Source organism: Dermacentor albipictus, chromosome 1 (assembly GCF_038994185.2).
Source record: "Dermacentor albipictus isolate Rhodes 1998 colony chromosome 1, USDA_Dalb.pri_finalv2, whole genome shotgun sequence".
Lineage (NCBI taxonomy): Eukaryota > Metazoa > Arthropoda > Arachnida > Ixodida > Ixodidae > Dermacentor > Dermacentor albipictus.
Window position 1 is genome coordinate 289,580,138 of NC_091821.1, and position 15,856 is coordinate 289,595,993.

The following is a 15,856-nucleotide window of genomic DNA, read 5'->3' on the forward strand; positions in this document are numbered from 1 at the left end:
TGAGGACTGGGGACGTAACGGCTGAGGAAGCCGCTGAGGCCAGGGCGGGTATCAATGAACGTCGGGAAAGGGAGGAGAAGGAACGTTGCGAGCAGGAAAGGAGAGAAAATGAACGTCGGGAAAGGGAGGAAAGGAGAGAACAGGAACGTCGCGAAGAGGAAAGGAGAGAACAGCAACGTCGCGAGGAGGAAAAGGAGGAAAGGAGAGAGATTCGTGAGCACGAGCTTAAAATGAAAGAGTTGGAGACCCGAAATAGCTCGCCAGCGCCTAGTCTCACTTCTAATGTTCCCAGAATACGCGATCAACTTCCACCCTTTGTCGTCGGAGAGGATATGGCCAAATACCTCGTGAAATTTGAGCACGTGTGTGAACGGAATAGCATTGAGCGATCCCTTTGGGCACAGAATCTGTTAGCCTTGCTTCCTGGGGAGGCATCAGACGTAATAACTTGCTTATCGAAAGAGGCGTTTGAGAGCTACAGTAATGTGAAGGAAGCGCTACTGCGGAAGTACAAATTGTCGCCCGAAGCTTTCCGGCAGAGGTTCCGGTATGCAAAAAAGGGCAAGGAGTCGAATGTTGACTTCGCGTTTCGTCTAAAAGCCGACCTGGTGGAATGGCTGAAGGGCGAAGAGGTTTACGACGACCGCGACAAAATTGTCGAACGCATCGCGTTGGAGCAGTTCTACCGTTGCATTGATGAGGATGTCCGGCTCTGGCTGCAAGATAGGCTAAAGGAGGTTAAGCTAAACAAGGCAGCAGAGTTAGCGGAAGAGTATTACACCCGCCGCAGCTTACACAGCAAGGCAGTGCGTGTAGAAAAAGCAGATAAAAGAGATGGGTTTTACGGGAAGCCCGACGAACGGAAGGAAATCACGCGTCGCGAGTTTCGGGACGACGAGTCCCTTCCCAAAGAAACTGTAAGGGAAGGACAGAATGCATCTCAAAATGATGACGATGGTCCGAAACAGCGAAACGATACGACGCGTTCTTTCGAAAAACGGAAACCGTTAACCTGCTACAATTGCAAAAAGCAAGGGCACATCGCTGCAAGCTGCCCAGAGAGAATTGCTTTTTCAACGATACAGGAAACTCGCAAAAACATACGTCTATTGGAGCCCTATGTGCAGGAAATTAAGGTAAACGGCAAGAAGTGCCGAGCACTGCGGGACTCTGCAGCAACTATGGACGTTGTTCACCCGTCTTTCGTCTCCTCGAGTGATTTTACGGGAGAGTGCGTTAGGATACGGCAAGTGGCCGAGAAGGAGAGTGTCTGTTTACCGATCGCAACGGTTATCATTGAAGGAGAATTTGGGAAACTTAACACCGAAGCCGCTGTGTCAGCCGCCCTCCCGGAGCAATTTTCCTACCTCTTCTCAAATAGCTCGGAGCAGCTGCTGAGGGATCAGGGCAAATCATTCTTTGCCGACGTGGCGTACATGGCCCCCACGCGATCCAAAGCGCGCCCGCTGTCGAGGGAACTCGACTTAGCGTCGGTGAGCGAAAGGCGGTGCGGCACACGGACTGATCAAGGTAACTTGAGTGGCGAGCAGTCACGGGAGAGGCAGAGCTCGGACGCTGGCCTAGACGAGCGGGTCCTGGAAGTGAGTGGGAGTGACGCGTGCAGTGCTAGCCGCGATATAGACGCGACGCCGCAATTAGGCGACGCGGGCTCCACACTCGCTCCGGTTTCCGCCAGCTGGCAGGAGCAGGCTGCAGTTGAAAGGGAAACTCGGATTCGCGAGCAACAGGAAGATTGTTCACTAGCCGATCTGAGGAAGAGCGTCAAACGGGGAGTGAAAAAAAAGGGGGTTTCATTTGGCAAAGAATCTGGCTTATCGTACCGCCGCTACACGGATAAGCAGGGTCGCAAATATAAGCAGCTTCGGATTCCGCGAAAATATCGCCGGGAAAAATGAATGACCTCATTTGCTTCCTCAGAAGTATGGTTTCGGTCCAAAGCGATTTCAAGGGGACCATTCTATTTGTAATTATTATTGCTGATTAATAATTGTTTCTATTTTGTTGCGTTGTTAATTTGAAAACTGGTTGTTTGAGCCTTGTGTACTAGATCGTACACCTGCCTCTTGTTGCAGCGGGAGCAAAAAGAGGGATAGCAATTTAGTTAGGTTGATTTGGATTATGGCCTTGTCTGGTGTTTGACGGGAGACAGAGGGCACTTGTTCGTGTTGGGTGTTGCCTTTTGCCGGTCGGTTTTGCAAGCTGCAGAACGACCAAGCGGGACCAGTGGCGAGAAGCAAGGTCTTAGGAACGACCCGAGCGGAGCTGGTCAAGGTGCCTTGGCGACGACGCGGTGAGCAGAGCTCCTGTCCTGGCGAGTCGGACCTGGGCACGTGAAGTTACCTGGCGTCCCGACACTGGACGTGAACTTGGACGAGCCTGACGAACGTGCGCGCCCGGCATCCGAGCCACGTGGAGGCAGCTCGTCTTCCCGGCGCCTTATCTGAGGGCGGGGATGCTGTTGTGCCATTACCACAAGCCCGGATTCCGAATCTGCAAGATGCGGAATCTATCCTGCGAGCGCCCTAATTCTCCCTTCACAAGTCAAGATGCTGAGCCGTCAGGCAGCGGTGTCCTGCTGCGGGAGAAGCCTCGGCGAGACGCATGTTTGGACGTGTCAGCGTGTGCCAGACAGCCCGGCGCCGCACCTCCCTTTGCCTGGAGGTCACCGCGCGCGCGAACTTTGAACCGGGTGGCCAGCGCGGTCGCTGGTTGGACCCCTCGGACGACCGTCGTGTGCTGACTTTGTATTGGGCCGTTTGAGTGACAATGTTTCCTCGGGGATTATAAAAGAAGCGACACGCCGCCTGAAAAACGGGATCCGCCGACCCACCGGGAGAGAGTGTCGCTCCCGACTGGGGTGAGATGTGTCACGCGTTTTCGCCGGACGTCGTCGTGCGAGAACAGTCGCGTTTGTTGTGAGCACTCGGCCCCAGTGCCGACCCGTTCATGTCCTGTATGATAACCTGTATATAATGTATAAAGTCCCTTTTGTTATTCTCATCGACGCCAGGCTCGGAGTCTTCGCTACCAACGCTCTGTCACGAAACGGGTGACGAGCGCTACGGGACCACAAAGTCGTAATAGTGGTGCAGCGGTGCAAGTTCGTAACAATACACTGCTGATGGAAGGAAGCCATCGTACGTGCCTTTTGACCTCGTACCGTACCTGCGGGAAGCGCTGCAAGGACTGCCACGCCGGAAGCCCCGATGTACTCATCATCTCGCTTCGCCGTTTTCCGCGATCTTTGCCAAGCGCATGCGCGCCTGGCAAGCTTCGGGAGCCGTTATAAGTGGGCGTTTTTGCTCCTTGGCGATCATTTGGCTGCGGTGGCAGCTCGTGGTAACACCTGCTAATCGTTGAATCCTGCTTGTTACAGCTTCCATACACTGCTGATGCAAGCCATCGTACGTGCCTTTTGACCTCGTACAGTACCTGCGGGAAGCGCTGCAAGGACTGCCACGCCGGAAGCCCCGATGTACTCACCATCTCGCTTCGCCGTTTTCCGCGATCTTTGCCAAGCGCATGCGCACCTGGCAAGCTTCGGGAACCGCTATAAGTGGGCGTTTTTGCTCCTTGGCGATCATTTGGCTGCGGTGGCAGCTCGTGGGAACACCTGCTAATCGTTGAATCCTGCTTGTTACAGGTTGGTGCTCAAATTATTTATTATTGCGTTAAAAATCAACCTACAACGTTGCTGCTGCCGCTGCCACAGTGTTGCCCTGTAGTGCTGTTTGCTCTTGTTGTTAAGGTTTCCCTTGTTTTGTGCTCACATTGTGAAAGTTTCAACTATGTCCCATACTTGCTCTTCTTGTCAGTTGCCCATTCGTAAAGACGAAGGGTCGGTGCAATGCTCCGAGTGCTCTCTCGAATACCACTTTGGCAAGTGCGCTGGTGTAGCTGAGAAATCATTTAAAACAAAATCGGAAAGTGCCAAAATCACCTGGAGATGCCCAGTATGCAGAAACACTGCAGCACGCGCTACTCACAGCGAACCTGAAACGGAGGTTCTCGCGGCCATAAATCAAAAGCTAGAAAGCCTGCCTGCCCTAGTTGGAATAATCAATGATATGGAAAAATCACTCCAGTTTATGTCGGGAAAGTTTGACGAGTTTGAACAAAAGATAACTCGACAAGACAGTGAAATAAAGGCACTCAGAATGCGAGTGACAGAACTAGAGGAAAAGGACGTGGTCGACAACGCAGTGCAACATGAGCTTCGGCAACAGGTGAATGACTTGGAATTGCGCAGCCGGCGGCTTATACTGGAAGTACATGGTGTCCCTGTTGTTCCTGGCGAGAACATATATTATCGTCACTAGATCAGGTTGCTGACAGGCTTCGTGTCCCTCGGCTGACTGATGCTGACGTTGTATCAGCTCACCGACTGCCAGCGAGGCAAGATAATGTTCCCGGAATTATTATCAGGTTTGCCAGACAACAGATAAGGGACACATGGCTGCAGAAAAAGAGCGCGCTCAAGAAGAGTGAACCGAAAGTTTTCATTCAGGAAAATTTAACTCGCTTCCACAGCGAACTTCTTGAGCTGCGAAAGAGAGGGCAAAAGCAAAAGGCTATGATTTTGTCTGGTATGTAAATGGAAAAATTCTTGCTCGAAAGTCCAGTGGAGCAGCTACCACTGTTATTAGGAGTAAAGACGACCTTGGCAAACTATAACTGATGACAAGTTTATTCTTTTGTGTTCAAAGAAAGCACGATGAATGAGACTCGCTATTATTTGTCTAATGATATTAACCAAGCAGTGTCAAAGTTCTCGACGGCTATTCACAAATGTAGTCACCTCAATACTAGGTCAGTGAAAAACTAAATATTCTGCTTAGAAGAATTCTTTGCCGGTTTCTCTTTTCAATTTTCTGCAATAATGTTAACAGAGACATTGAGCACTTGTGACTATGATGTTTTCAGATTGAAAGACTATACCACATACTACGTAAATAGGCAAAATGTCCGTGGCGGTGGTGTTGCACTATTGCTCAGCAACAATCTAGAAGGTCAATTACTTGAATCATACACTGTAATAACCCGAGATTATGAAATTCTGTCGGTTTGTACGCAAAGCACTGTGTTTTCTGTATGTTACCGGCCTCCGGACGGTAATATTTCGTCATTTCTGGAGTTCTATGACCTGTTTATGGCTTTTCTTGTTGAGCGTCATAATCAGAAAACGTTAATAGCTTGCGGCGATTTTAATATTGACTTGAATATTCCCAGTCCGTCTGCTAGAGATTTTAATACATCCATTGCGTCTAATGGTTTTGTTAACCTGATTGATATACCAACGAGAGTCACAAGTGAAAGCCATTCTGTGCTTAATTTAATTATCACTAACTCTATGCAGACGAATGTTATATCGGGCGTTTTATCGTGTTGCATTAGTGATCACCTTCCCGTGTTTGTTTGCATAGAGAAGCCTGATGCAATGGGGAGCAAATCTACATCAGTCACATACCAAGCAATTACAGAGACATCACTGACATCCATTGGGGACCAGCTTGTGAAAATAGATTGGAGCAAGATAGCTGAACTAGAGGACGCAGATTTAGCCTATAATACGTTTATTGATACAGTTAAACAAGTTTATCATGACTGCTTTCCTCCTGTGACCCGCATAAAAAGTCGCAAAACCCGCAAGCCCTGGATAACGTTAGAGCTCCGCAGAGAAATATAAACGAAACAAAAGTTATACAGACATTTTTTGTGCACTCGTCAGGCTGAGGACCTTGCGGTCTTTAGGAAATACAGGAATAAATTGACTAAAACACTGCGATCTGCAAGAACTTCCTATCACTACTAGACGTCAAGAATGCTCGACATAGTGCACTATGGGCAAGATTAAATACTCTATTACAGCGTAATAGTGCACACACTGCTTTAACCAAACTAAATATTGATGGAAAGGAAGTTTGTGGTTTGGAATTGGCTAATGTATTCAATACGTTTTTAACTAACCTGACTACTAGCGCTGCTCAATCTGATGCTAACAAATACATGCACATTCGAAATGATGAATCAGTCTTCCTGCATCCTGTTACCGAAGGTGACGTAATGTCAGTAATAAGAAATCTTAACAACAGCAGTAGCTGTGATATTGATGACATTCAAATTCGGCCAGTCAAGCATGTAGCTGAAGTTCTCGTTCCTATACTTGCTCACATCTTTAACATCTGTTCAGTAACTGCAGTATTTCCCTAAAAAATGCAATTAGCGAAACTCGTTGTCCTTCTTAAAAAGGGAGATCGAAATGTTCTTGGTAATTACTGACCAATTTCAATTCTGCCAGTGTTCTAAAAAGCCTTTGAAAGAATGCTTCATCTAAGACTGTCTAATTTCTTTCATAAATTTAACCTGCTAACACCATTTCAGTTTGGCTTCTGCAAAGGCACATCAACTGAGACTGCATTGCTCGAACAAAAAGAATATATAATAACACAACTAGAAAACAAAGCTATTGTCATTGGTGTGTTTGTGGACTTTTCAAGGGCTTTTGACCTCGTGTACCATAAAATACTGCTTAATAAATTACAGCACTATGGTATCCGAGGGAGAGCACTATCATTATTGAACTCTTATCTATCATTTAGGCAACAAGTGGTATTAATTAATGGTATGCAGTCTGAACCGAAACTTCTCATGTGCGGTGTCCCTCAAGGAAGTACGCTAGGACCTTTACTCTTCAATATTTATATAAATGATATAATAAATATTAACCATGATGCAAAGTTTGTCATCTATGCGGATGATACAAGTCTGTTTTTTGCCGGTAATAACATTTCCGAACTTATTGATCAATGCAACATTGCAATGAAAGCCCTCGAGGATTGGTCCATTGCTAATTCAATTAAAATAAACGAGGGTAAGACTAAGGCAGTCATTTTCAAACCAAAAAATAAACTTATCCTACCGCATGAAGATATTATTTTGAATTCACGTCCTGTAGAAATAATAGAGCGGTTCAAATGCCTAGGGGTTATATCTTCCTCGAATATGTCATGGGGTCATCACGTTAATTGGGTCTCAAACAAAATAGCTCAAATCACTGGCGCTATAGGTCGTTTAAAAAACATCCTCCCTACACAAACTAAAATGCTCATTTACAACTCGATCTTTAACTCGCATTTGAATTATTGCCACTTAGTTTGGGGTACCACAACCTTCACTAACCTTGAACGTATTCACCTAATCCAAAAAAGGTATCTCTGACATGTGTATAATACGTCATACGGACATCCAAGTGCAACTTTATTTAGTAATTCTAGAGTGATAAAAGTACATAATCTCTATAAATATCGTCTCAGTATCATCTTTACATCGGAAATCAGGAATAATATAACCAATCTCAGGAAATTAGCAGAACTAAAGAAAAAAACGTTAAGCTATCCAACAAGACATGGCGAGGAATGGATAGTACCGACACCTCGACTTAAACTCGGACAAGAACGCCTTCACTATATTCTTCCATCTCTTCTTAATGGTTATACTCTCATCAATTTTGACTTTTCTTATTCGCGCGAGGAGCTTCATACTATGTGTTTAAATAATATGGCTTGAGTTTACTTGTGTGCACGTGTTGCTGTTTCGTGTATACTTTAGTGATTACTTGATATACTTATCTGTTTGTTTGTTTTTTGTACAAGTTCCAGTACTGCCTCCCTGCTGAACTTTAGGTTTGTAGACTTGTCAAGCTGCCCTGGTGTAGCTTTCTTCTGCAACCCCTCCATCTGTATTGTAAGATGGGAAAATAAATTTAAATTGAAAATTGAAGATACGCCAGTTCCTTTGTCGAAAGCGAAACTGAGGCTTCACTGATACAATCAACACCACGCGTTTTGATCTCGAGCGCTTCCAATATCTCCCTTGTCAGTTGATGGTCAGCTCTGTACAGAAGACTGGTTCTATCGAAATCTGGGAAGCACTTGTGAGCCTTAAAATGCGCACTTAAATGACCGGAGAGCTGGTTTCCCATCTTATATCTATGCTCATGTAATATCTCATTTAGACATCTGCCCGTTTGGCCTACATAAGATGAACCATACGACAAGGGAACCGAATAAACTACTTTCTTTACACATCCGACATGTTTCTGCCCATGTTGTTTTCCCGATTTCCTGCGTTCACTTTGGCACACATCAAACCAAGACGTTTCGGAGCGGAAAATATAACACGAACACCAGTTCGTTTACCTACTTTTTTGAGATTGTGAGATATGCCGTGAACATATGGAATAATGGCACACCTGGTTTCAGAAGGGCCTGCTCGACCCTGGTTTACAGCGGTAGGTTGCTTGAGCTGTTTGAGCATTTTTTCCGCAACAGATACGATCGCATGGTGAGGTAACTTGCCCCATTGAGGCGGCTGACCTGACAATGAAAACTGCTTTGCAGCTGATGCACGCATGACTTGTTAAGTGTGTTGGTTAAACATGATTGAATGATGCCTCGTTTTATTACTTTTGAATGAGCTGAATGGTAGGAGAGGATGGGTTTGCAAGCCCTTGGCTTGAACTGCCAGCACACATGACACGATGAAAAAGTGAACTCTAAATCTAAAAATCTTAAACAGTAATCAGCCGGAAGCTCATGTGTCAGGGTTAGAGGATGCAAGGCTGTTTTAAACTCTGTCAATACTAATGATGACTGGGTCTCCAATTCTGGACTGTCACAATCTAAGAACACTAAAAAGTCATCGACAAATCTAAAGATCTGCATAACATTTGTCCCCTATATGCACTGCTTTAACAGGTTGTCTTTTGAAGCGAAAAAGATGCCGCTTAAAACAGGGGCTATACACGAACCTATACAGACACCCTCTTTCTGTAGAAAGACGTCGTCGTTCCATTTTATGTGCGTGGACTTCAGGCAAACGGACAGCAGTTCCAAAAAGGAACCTACTGCTATATGCCAGAGGCATTCTGGAAAGCAATTGCTCCAAATTTATCGATGCAGTCATTGACGCTTTCCATCAATTCATTTTGTGGTATCGAGTAATATATCTTTTATGTCAACAGAGAAGGCGGATAGCATTTTGTTCTCATTCTGTGCCATGTATTTTACGACGTTTTCCGAATTCTTCACGCGAAACGGGTCGTCAATGGATAGTTTACTCAAATTTTGCTGGAGAAACAGGGAGACCTGTTTTTGCCATGACCCATTTTCTGGGACTATGACGCGGAAGGGGCAGTTATATTTATGAGTTTTTGCCGTGATACATCAAGGCTCAACTTTTTCTCCGACTCTATTGCAGTCACCAGTTTCGTTAAATTCAGGTTCTTACACAGCTTTTTACTTTTGCACGAGACAATTTTTCGCACTTCTTAAAAACCCCTGAGAGAGCTTCTGAGGCTTTTGATTCAAACAAGCGTTTCGGCATTACATCAAAGCCACCTTCCTGCAATAAATGGCGCGTCGCTGCGATGGCGACTTCAATCGAGTGCGGTAATTGCTGAGCATTACAGGCGATTTAATTGCACAATACGTGCTGCATTATCGGTGTAGATAGAGAAAACTTATCCTGTGAGCCTTACTTCCGTCAGTCAGTCGGTTACAATGTTTCGCTCTTATCCAGTGCACATTTCTTGATATCCACTAACGATCTGCTTCAAATATCGACGAAGTGTCTATTCACCGTACAGATGTTTTTTTGTTTATTCACCCAACTGGCGATGGGCAGCAGGGTTAGGCCGTGAGATCGCCGACACCACAAGTGCTGTCGGCGAGAACAGCGCGTGGTGCAGTTTGCACCGTCATCGCAAGGTAGATTCACCCGCGCGGCGCGGGCGATGACGGTGCAAACTGACGGTGATCTGTGCGACAAGACTCGCCGTAAACTGCACTATTTTAGCTTCATATTTATTTTTTATTTTCTCCCTTTGAAATGTAAGAACCAGAACAGAAGTGAAATTATCTCACTAGAGGGGGATCGCGCAGTGCGGCCAAACCGGATGTGCGCGCCTGTCAGTGGTGATGACTGGACGGCGCACACTATATCTTCACTCATGCTTGGACCACGCGCTGCGCTGTTCAACTTTCATTTGACGCCGATAGTACGTTGGATCTACATGATTCCTTTTTGGCTCCAGTGAAGAAACATTACAGCATAAAGTTATTACTATGTTGCACAGTGCCCATGTTGTGCTACCTGCTACAGTGAGGAGGACTTAGAAATGTGAGCGAATCCCAAAGGTGGTGCATTCTAACAAAGCACCTCGAAGTTCAGTCACAAAGGAAGAATGGGAGAGACTGACGTGCTGTCAGTTATATAAGCAACTTGTATATGCACACACGCCCTGACAGGTATTATGCACTGTAATACACGTGCCGCTATCCCATACACACACCTATGCATTGGCGAACAAGAAGTATGTGCACGACAGTGGTCAAATGGTTAGAGCATCGGATTGTTATGCTGGAAGACAGGTTCGGGCTCACCATAACATATTTTTGTTTTCAATGCAGAAGACAGAAACCAGTCTGGGCGTAAAATTGCCTACTGCAAAGTGCTTGGTATGAAGAAATAATCCTATGAATTAAAAATGCCCAAATCGAGCACATGCAAGTGTGCATTCCCACATACCTGAAATGTTTTGAGGTGCAGCACATTGCAAGTGCAGTGGTTTTGCCACAAAGTTGACATGTATAAGTGTAAAGAGCGTAGCAACAATGGTAGCTTTTCCACATAACCAATGTGCATTGCGGTGCAGCACATTGCAACAGCTGTGGCTTCCACACAAAGCTAATGTGCACAATGCTGCAGCATGATGGAGCATGTTTTTAACAGACAGAACATAGAGGCTCTTTACATGCACTTCAATGATTTTATGAGCAGCTAAAGTGGTTGTGAATGTCTCAACGATAAGCTGAAGTGGGTGAATCCCAAACTCCGTGTCACATAACATCTGAAAGAATTAGCTGCTACGAGAGAACCAGTGAGATTAATCTGGCATGCTATGCATGCATGTGTAGCCTAATGGGTAAAGAATTGGGCGGCTGCACTAAGGACCCAGATTAAGGACCCACCATCAGGCACGTTACTATTATTTAGCCTATTTGACTGGATGTACGAAGAAGCCAGGAGACAGATCACGATAATGCTTTGCACAAGAGACAACGAAGCTGAACTCACCTTTTCTGCCTTGTGCTTGCAATGCTCAACCAAGTGTGCTTCAACGGCAGTTATCCCAATGTCAATTTTCTTGGATAGCTGCGCATGTGTACTAAGCATAGCACTTGGAGTGCTAGGCAGCAGCACTCAGTCATGATGACAGATGTGAAGTATCCTTTAAAACACCCACATTACAAAGAACATGATCATAGAAGCTGGCAACTGGCTAATAAACACGCGTTTTCTACCATGAGGCACCGACCCACGAAACACAGAACCTCTTAACAACTTCTTGAAACAGCTACAAACGGCTATAGACGTTTTGGTCTATGATAAGACTGAAAATAGAATTTCTTCTAAACATAACCTCAGCACTTGGAATAGGCTAGTATATATTGTCACGTGGTGGTGACGTTAAGAACACAGTAGCAATACTGTGAAAGACAAAACTAACTTTTATTGGGCGAACCTGTGCCCACAAAACAGGCTACACTTATAGCACAACGATAGCGGCGAACACGGTTGGCGATCGTCGAAAATCTGATCAGCGGGTCAAGCGCGTCGCCTTTTATAGAGCAGTCGTCGAATGTTCCAGACTAATCGTTTGGACCCGCGTGCCTTCCACAAAGTTCTACACCATTCGCGTTACGCGATGAAATCAGATAACACAAGGTTCGGCGACTACAGACAGCCGGGTAGAAGCATCGATAACTTTCCAGAAACGTCGGATGCGTCCCTCGCTGTGCGATTATAATTGTTAAGCGGAGAAACGTGGTCGCCCGATAAAGATAAGTACACGTGTCAATACCCCCCTCTTAAAAAGCATCGACCCGATGCTGCAAACAAACGAAGGTAATAAACAAAAGCACTCGTAGCAAAGAAAAGAAAAAAATGACGAAGTTCGTCAGCGTCCGTAAAAGGGTTTAAGGCGCACCACGTGGACCACTTCAGATCGTGCGCGGCGCCGCTGTGAATGCGAAATGCCGTCTGGCACGACCTCATAGTCCGGAGCGCCAATACGTCGGATGACCTTGTAGGGTCCGAAATAGCGTCGGAGTAGTTTCTCACTGAGTCCTCGTCGGCCTATCGGGGTCCAGACCCAAACACGGTCGCCAGGCTGGTACTCGACGAAGCGTCGTCGGAGGTTGTAGTGTCGGTTGTCGGTCCTCTGCTGGCTCTTGATTCGCAAGCGGGCGAGCTGTCGGGCTTCGGCGCGCTGGAGATAGCTAGCGACGTCAACATTCTCTTCGTCAGTTACGTGCGGCAGCATGGCGTCAAGCGTCGTCGTCGGGTTCCTGCCGTAAACCAGCTTAAACGGCGTGATCTGTGTTGTTTCTTGCACCGCCGTGTTGTACGCAAAGGTTACGTACGGCAGGACCGCGTCCCACGTCTTGTGTTCGACGTCGACGTACATTGCTAGCATGTCGGCGAGGGTCTTGTTCAGGCGCTCCGTGAGACCATTAGTCTGTGGATGGTAGGCAGTTGTCCTCCTGTGGCTTGTCTGGCTGTACTGCAGAATGGCTTGGGTGAGCTCTGCTGTAAAAGCCGTTCCTCTGTCGGTGATGAGGACTTCTGGGGCACCATGTCGCAGCAGGATGTTCTCCACGAAAATTTTCGCCACTTCAGCTGCGCTGCCTTTTGGTAGAGCTTTAGTTTCTGCAAAGCGGGTGAGATAGTCCGTCGCCACGACGACCCACTTATTCCCGGATGTTGAAATCGGAAACGGCCCCAACGAATCCATCCCAATCTGCTGGAATGGTCGGTGAGGAGGAGGTGAGTGTGCTCACATCGCGGCAGAGCTTGACGCACTTCGTGTCGACGCCGACAGGTGGCGCGGTTCGAAGCGTCACCTGAAACTTTCCTACGCGTTGCGGTAAAGCGGCTATCGCGCGTTACTGTTTTGACCGTAATTAAAGTAAAATGCACGACATGCAACGCACGAAACTTCTTTTGGTGCACCTTCGCAGTGTGCGCTGAACTAAATTACCATTGTTGCGGTTGATCTACAGATCGTCGGCGATGTTTTGTTGACGGAAGCACGAATGAACTAACCTTGCTATTTAGAGGAAGCTTTAGCTCGGGCCACGGAGTAAGACATTTAGGAGGTGAAACTCCCGTCAACGCGAGCGAGCGCGGGCGACCAGATAAGGTCACAATTGTTGTATGCGCCGACGGGACCGCACACAGTGGCGGCGCCATGCGGTGCGTCGTAGGAGCCGTAGCGAAAAAAATGAAAAAAAAAAAAATATGCAGCGCCCGGGCAGGCGACTCCGGCGCGCTCTCAACGGCGGTACTTTCTTTCCAGGCCGCCAGGCGCCGCCGCTCCGCGGGCTTGTGACCTTTTCTGGTCGCCGCAAACAGCGGAGTTTCTACTCCTAAATGTTTCTTGCTCCGTGGCTCGGGCTGAACTCCGACGCGGCCTATTCAAATACATGTAAAACGCAAACACGTTTTTCTGAGATAACCCCTGGACCGATTTTAATGAAGTTTGTTGCATTTTAGAGAGAAAGTTAAATTCTAATGACTGTTGAAGCGGAATTTCAATTTAGGTCCTGGATCTTATTAAAAGAATTTTCAAAAATTCGGAAGTTCGAAAGAAATAGAAGAACGAAGTTTACAAATTCATAACTCTGCATCAAAAACAGATATCGCGGTTCTGTAAACGGCATCCATTAGACCATTAAAAGCGGACAAATATCATACGTCATTTTATATCTTACGTGAATTCCTTACGTTGTTTACAAAGGTTCTGCAAAAGCTGTATTCCCATATTACTAAATTTTTTTAGATTCATGTATAGCATATTAATTTTGTCCGCTTTAGATGTACTATTAGATGCAATTCAAAGAATTGTATTATCGTTTTAGAGTTACAGAGTTGTAAACTTGATAGTTTCTTTTCTTGAAAATTTGCGACATTTGTCACAGTTTAATGAAAAATTAAGGACCTAAATCAAAAATTCGAAACCAACATTCACTAGATTTTAAGTTTTTCTTTTAAAAGCAACAAACCTCGCCAAATTTGGTGCAGTAGTTGCCGAGAAAAACGAATTCTCCTTTTACATGTATTTAGATAGGAGCACCCGAGCTAAAGCTTCCTCTTAATACTAGCTTGATACCGGCGCCGCAGTCACCGTAGCAAGGGACACTCGAGTGTTTTCTCTTGCTGATCGATGAAATTGCGAGTCTGGCTTTGCCACAACGACCGTGCATCCGCGTTTCCAGCACCACCGCGCCGAATTTACCCACCACTTCGTTTTCTATTTTTCTCAGGTAAGGCGCGTGCAGCGCGGAAGTGTGTTGTACTAAAGCAAACATTTTCACGTTGCCCCACCTATATCACACTCTTACGCAAAAGTACACCCCTTGGGGTCTATATCTGGCACACAACGATAATCGTCATCTGCCTTCAATTGCTTGCGTTTCCTTTCTTGAAAACGCCGCGCCCGCTACTTTCCTGTCGGGAATGACATGTCATGCTGATAACGCGAATGCCGTTCGTTACTGGGAAGTAGCGGGCTCGCGGCGTTAAAGAAAGGAAATATGGATAAGACATGACGATTATTGTTGTGTGGCAAGATACGACTCAAAGGGCGTAAACTTTTCTTAGAGTGCACGTTGCCCTGTCCACGCTTTTCAGCACGTTCTCTGCTTATTCCTGAGATTTCAGGCCGAGTCGACGTGCAATAAAGCACTCCGTCAAGGTCTGGGAGTTGATGTGAACTCCTATACTTGAAAGGAGTCTTTAAATAAAAAAGAAACGACAAACAGTGTTGGCGCTCTGCCGTAACGCCCTCCTCTTGTGCCGAGTCATGGTCTATCCCGGAAGCGCCGGTGAAAACTCCGAATCGTTATTGTACAGTGCGCATCGGTTTGTTTTCTTCGCGGGTGCTTTGTCATTTTCACACCTTTTCCTTTTGTTCCTGAGCTTCGGTGTCATCTTCGTCAGCTACTGTGGTAAATTCGGAAGAATCAGCGTTTTCTGATAGCAGTGGCTTCTCACGAGGAATGCGCACCTCTTTGCTGCCATACATGGCTTTCACGTGACGTCACGCTCACCGGCGCGCGCTGTGGCGGCCATGCTGGTGCAGTCCAAGCGGAGTCAGCGCAGTGCACCAGCCGGGGCGCGCGCGTTCCTTCACAGTCGCTGACGGTGTGTTTTTTACGTGTGATATGCCGCCGCTTCTCAGTCAGCAGCCTTTGGACGCGAACTACCACCTGGATCTCACGGGGTGTGAGCGCGTGCGGTATGCGGAAAAAGTACGCATGTGTGACATCGACCCCTTCACGCTGCGACCGGGAACGGACACGGCTAGTGATGTCGGCATATTCCCAGAGATTTGTTATGGTGACATCGTCAATTACCTTGTTTTCTCTGCAAACTTTCTGACCCTTGAGGAGATGAAGGCGTTTAAGTCGACCGAAGCGCATAATTATTTTACTAGCGGCTGGGTGAAGGGTCTGTCTGCAAAGCAGCTGCAAGGTGAAAAGGTGCTTCTGCTTGGAGAGGTAAGTAGCAAAGTTTCGTAAGCTGTTTTTTAACGAGAGAAAAGGATAAATAACGTTCATTCATTCTGCAAGTCTTTAAGTGTGAGGATTCACGTAAACAAAAGAATTATTTACAAACTCAAGCTAGACTCGGTTTCTTCACATGTACCTTGGCGATTTCAGATGACGCCTCGTTTCTTTTTTTGTTTTTTTTACGCGCATATGATAGGAAC